The sequence below is a fragment of the Eucalyptus grandis genome, chromosome 5 (genome assembly GCF_016545825.1).
Source record: "Eucalyptus grandis isolate ANBG69807.140 chromosome 5, ASM1654582v1, whole genome shotgun sequence".
In the NCBI taxonomy this organism is placed as follows: Eukaryota; Viridiplantae; Streptophyta; class Magnoliopsida; order Myrtales; family Myrtaceae; genus Eucalyptus; species Eucalyptus grandis.
Genome location: NC_052616.1, coordinates 8,828,819 through 8,834,955, shown reverse-complemented (window position 1 = coordinate 8,834,955; position 6,137 = coordinate 8,828,819).

The following is a 6,137-nucleotide window of genomic DNA, read 5'->3' as shown; positions in this document are numbered from 1 at the left end:
AATTTTTCAACTTCGTCAATGTAGTCCTAAATCTCGCAAGCACAATTCTAATGTAATATTTCCAATCAATTTGCCACCGAAATCGCATGCTTGTTGTCCCGCATGGCTGGCCAATGCGGACAGCTTTGCTTGAAATACAATGTCACCAAGCGATTTTTGGGTGACAATCATGTTAGATTCAATGCACAATCACAAGGAAATCAAGCATAAAAGCAAGAAAAAGAATTCGAGACACAAGATTTTCATCCCGGTTCACTCTTAAATTAGACATTTGTCCAATAAAGGATTGCACTATAATTGGCACATCACATTTATCTCTCAAATGCATAAGAGATTATATATACCTAGTTGCTCATTGTGGATTTAAGCCTAATCTACCAATACAATACATGCTCAAATTATAAAAATCTTTTGGCAACTCGGGGGTGCTTCCCTCACAACCCCTACTAGGGTGGCCTTGGACTCCGTCTGCTTACCGAGGAGCAGGACCCCCAATTGTCATCATGTGGATGAGGAGAATGGACCACACTCCAGTAGACTAGCCTCGGAAGGACCGCATGGAAAGCCTATGCAAAGTTTCTAGGACTTCATCAGCAAAAATTCAAAGTTAAATTGATAATCTGTGCGATGGAGGTTTCAAGCTAAATCCATAATTTTTTCATTTGAAAATGCACTAAGATCAATTATTGATTCTCTACCGTCTCAATTCTTTAAGAGTTTATGATAGGAAAATCTTGCAGCACGAGAGCAAATTGAAATAAAAGGGAGAGAGTATCGGGACAAAAGACGAACGATCGGACAGGAATCGAAGCAGACATCACTCCTTGCATCATCTTTGTTGAAATACCATTACTGGGCTTTTAAAAAAAAAAATTGACAAAAAAATGAGAAAGATGATAACTTTTTTGCTCGCGTAAAGGAGCTTTTTCTTCAATCGTGATTCGTGAGATAAGAAAAGATCGAAAAAAGCCGAAGGGCCGAGTAACAAGAAATCTCCAAGAAAGCACGCGTTCATGCACGCGATCGATCCCATCCTCTCGAACGGGTCGAAATGCTACGTTGGAGATGGTGATTGTCGTCATTTCCATCGTCCGTGAAAGGGCCCTTTCTTTTTTTCTTTTTATTAATATTCTTTTCTGGATTGTTATGTTTCCTGGACGTTGGCGGTGAAGTCGAGGTCTTGGTCAATGAATTATCATTTAATTATAATCCATCACATCGATCAGAATTGCTGGCAGCGATGGTTCGTTCAGCTAATGTAAAAACAAGGGCCGTGATAAACCACGTTTTAGCAGGTCAAACGATCATTGTAGAAACGTGGTCCGCTCTCTTCGAGATCCATCTCGAACTGTATGTTAGTGGGCATTGATATTGCCGAAATGAAACTTAAAATATATTTTTTAAATAAATGATCATTTATGTCACTTAAAATAATTAGCTAATAAAAGATATTTTTGTTATCGATTAACAATTTTTGTTTCAACATTTTTGTGAACGATAATAATACTTTCCATTCATTCATTTTTGTGAACGATACAAGCAATCATTTTTAAAAACAGGAAATACCATCTATACCGTTTACAAAAATAAATGAACGAAAAGTGTTTCCATCGTCCATGAAAAGATTTGGATATAAATTATTGTCGATAATGGAAAATTTCAATAGCTAATTATTTCAAGTGATCACTTACTAAAAAATATATTGCAAATCATTCATTTTCAATAAAGAATCTCTAAATACTCAATCTTTCATTTTCTTCCTTTAGTTAGACATTAAATATCAAAATCATAATAAACCGACGACCATGACTTAATTATATTTCTCTTCCCTTCCTTCTTCCTCCAGTAGATCACTGACCTCAGGCAAGCCTTGTTGGATCTAGCAAGGGCCTTGCCCATGGTCAACAAGGCTCGATATCAAAAGGCGTTTAATTGGCCAAAGCAAGTGATGACCGAGGAACAAGTGCTCATGATGCCTTAGCACTCAAAGCCCTATAAGGTAGAGTTGATGCCTCTAATTATGCTATTGGTGGTGTTCTAATGCAAGGACACCCGATGACGTTTGAATCAAGCAAGCTGAATGAGATCAAACGGCGATACATGGTCCAAGAGAAGGCAATGGTGATGGTGGTGTACTGCCTTCGCACATGGCGGTATCATCTCCTAGGATCGTGGTTCCTGGCGAGTACTAACAATGTCACCACAAGCTACTTATAAACCCAAAAAAAGCTGATTCCAAAGCAAGCTTGGGCAAGACTTCCTTGAGAAGCTCAACTACGTGCTACAGTACAATCCTAAGAAGCCAATTTCGTGGCTAACATAGTTAGCCAAAAGATGGAGTTGTCAACCATTAGTTGACCTGAATATCCATGGACCAAGCACATTAAGGACGGGCTGCGACACAACCCATCTATTAAAATATGTCTCGAGTTTGGGTCCAATGTAAAATTACGAATATTCCGAATTGCATATGTTGCGGACATTCGAAATCGAACAAAGAAGATCCGAAGATCAACTTCCCAAAGTTTGAATCTGCGTTGGAGAATTCGGCCGCTGAAATAGGAAAATTCAACTTTGACTTGGATTTGGATTTTGTTTAAAATATATAGAGATATGTTTTGGATAAAATCGTTTTAGATAGGAAATAGAATCCTATGAGAAGTTGGCAAAAGATAAGGGTTTTACTTATATATAGACTTGTGGCCATGGGTGGTAGAGGTGGATCACAAATTGTCTTGAAGCGCCGCGTGAGTGCTTGGTGTTCCGCCGTTGATCATGAAGAATTGTTCTTGAAGCACCGTCTAGTCATTGAGTGCTTGGGAGGGATTTTTGTTGTTGTTCTTGTTCATGAATTACATCCAAGAAGTTTAGTGTTGAAGCCGATCAAATATTGTGGTAAGATTTGCGTGTAATTCTCTCGTGAAATTGAGAGATTATTTCTTGAGGAATTTCGGGGTTACACATTGCGTGCGTTATTGGGTGTAATTGAGGCTTGGGAAACATCGAGAGAGTGTTTGAGTGACTTGAGTGTGTAATCTCCTTGTATTGCTTGATCCGTAGTGAAATTCGCTGCCGCTCTCCCCGTGAACGTAGGTCTTTACGACTGAACCACGTAAATCCGATGTCCGATTTATTTTATTCTTCTGTCTATATTATTGTTCGATCGCTCGCCTTTCGCAACACCATCTGCCAACGCACTCCTTGAGCATGGATGAGAGGGCAAGACTCAACAATTCCGATGTGAGCGAGATCTAAGGGGCGACAACTATATGTGTTGCTTCATGGAAAGCTACAGAATGAGGTGCTATGCAAGTGCCATAATTCTAAGTGGGGAGGTTATCTAGGGATACATCGCATTATGGCACTTGTGGAGGATCATTACTTTTGGCCACACTTGTGCACCGATGTGGACGCTTATGCGAGGATGTGTCTTGTGTGCCAACAAGACAAGCTCGAACAATGGTCATTGGCAAGGCCCCATGAGCCACTTCTATCCTGAAATGTTTGTGGTAGAGCGTCTCCACGAATTTCATCGTGAATTTACCTAAGTCCAAAGGGTGTCTGAACTCTCATGGCCGTGGTGGATCGGTTCTTTAGGTATGTGACCTTCGTGTGAGCAACAAAGGACTTCCTAACTGAGGAGGCGGCTTGGCTATTCCTAAAGCACATCATCAAGTATTAGGCCATACCGCAGACAATTGTGAGCAACCACAATCCTCAATTCACTAGGAGATTATGGACTAAACTCTTTAAGTTGCTAGAGTCGAAGCCTCAACTTCTCAACGAGTCTACATCTCCAAATCAACAGTTAGACAAAGAGACTGAATGTGCCCTTGGAGTTGTACTTCAAACCCTACATGAGCACAATGCAAGAGGATTGTGCAAAGTTGATCGATGTAGCCCGGTTATAGAAGTTATCCTATAACATGTAACGAAGTGAGTCTACAAACCAAAGTCCTTTCAAGATCATGATGAGGCAGTGACCACTCACTTTGAGTAGGGTTACAACACACTATTGAGGGAATAGCCGATCGACTTATAAGTTCATTAAGGAGTGGTAAAAACAAGTGGACTTGGTAAGGACTTGTCTACACAAGGCCTCAACGCACATGAAGAAATAGGTCGACAAAGAAGTGACGACACATGGAAAACCAAGTCGAGGACTTGGCATAGGCAAAACTACATTTAATTCTTCGATACCGAGACGTGCATAGGAAATTGATCCATCGTTACAACTTGCCACTCCGAGTGTTGCAACAAGTCAAGAAGATAGCATATACTGAAGCTCCCGCTGAAACTAAAGATACATTCAATGTTACATGTGAGTATGCTTAAACTTTTTCATGTAGATGAAGAAGACCTGGATCGAGGAGAGTCGCAATGCGTATCTCATGGAGCAAAAAACCTCATATGATCGTGACATCAATTTCATCAAGGGAGATTGGGTTAAATGAAAGTGGTATTGTGCACCAAAGCAAGAATATTTGATATGATGGAAAGGTCTACTGGAGAGTGAAGCTAGTTGGGAGCCTTTGGAAGCTCTCTAACGATTCAAAAAGCAAATCAATGCATTCCCTACAGAAAATGCGACAAGGGCATTGCCCGATTAGGTGGAAGAGAATATCATGGTCCAAAGGTTTCCCATGCACAAAGGCAAGCTCGAGGTGCTTGCTTTAGACCATACAGCCTTTTCACCAAGACCGAGTTTGGCTTCTTTGGGTCTTCAAATCCGAGCGTTGTTCCACATAAACTTCCTCATGGATAAATCCATTTAGGAAAGCACTTTTGACGTCCATTTGGAATAACCTGAAATTTTTGTAACAAGCAAACGCAAGTAATAGACGAATAGCTTCTAACCTTGCAACAAAAGTGCGTAAGTCTCCTCATAGTCTATTCCTTCTTCTTGCGTATACCCTTTGGCCACGAGTCTCGCTTGTTTCGTACGACTTTTCTTTTTCGTTCATTTTTCTCCCGAATACCCATTTGGTTCCAATAATGTTTTACCTTTTGGTTTAGATGTCAATTCCCGAGACATCATTGATTTTGAACTGTCTTAGCTCTTCTTGCATAGCTTCGATCCAGCTTTCATCGATAAAGCTTCTTCTATGCTTTTTGGTTCAATTTCGGAGATGAGAGCCACGGCACTAGATTCTTCATCGAGAATGATCCTAGAAGATCAGGCGATCCTCTCTAGTATTCTCAAGAATATTCCTAGGACGAGCAATATTGTAAATGTACATTACTCCGAAGTGTTCCTATAATAAATGCACATAGTTGGTATATAGGAAGATAAAATTTCCACTGTTAGATTGATGAGATATCTATGGTTGTAATCTAAAGAGTACTTGTATATAAAGAAGTCTCCTCCTTTTGTTTGGATCATCTCACAAATATTTAAAATTCAGAGATTCTCTCTCCAAAAGAATTTCTGTCCACCATCTTCGTGAGTGTGTGAGATATGCTAACTTGGAAAAAATTACTCAAGCCATATGGGTAAGAGGATGCTAGATCAACCGGCATGTGACATATGACTCTCGTTAATGAAATCCATTACTACTGGCTCGGAGAAGATTGAGTGAGAATGATTCGCCATTATAAAGTTTGTTAAGTAGGATGGTATGATTTACAAGTGTATATCATGTCTTCAAAGATTAACAAAAGAGCACCCCGCGATCCATCCTCGGTCCTGTGGCAGGCCCATCAAGTCCGCAAATAATGGCCATAAAAGCTCCCTTTTCCCTTCAACTTATAGGGAAATATTTCAGCAATTATTGATGAGGGTTGTAGCGACGTAATCAGATCATTCCAAACGATGCAGTGAAATACAGCTGTCTTTTTTGTTCTCATTTAATTGATAAGAACGGCACTGGATAGTTAAATGGCCCATCCGGGGTCCACACTCGCGATCAAATTTAAGCAAGCAACACAAGAAAAGAACAACGATTTTCGGCATGCACGGTCTAAGGCCACACTTTCTTATCTTGGTTTGGTTAAGAACTTTTCGAGTAATTTCAACAAGTATAAACTGCTTGTTTGCAGCTTGCCTGAAGTCACTTGACCTAACCAGTCACCAGAATTTATTATATGCCAAAGCAATTCGTAAGTCAACGAAACATAAGCATGGATCACATTTAGTA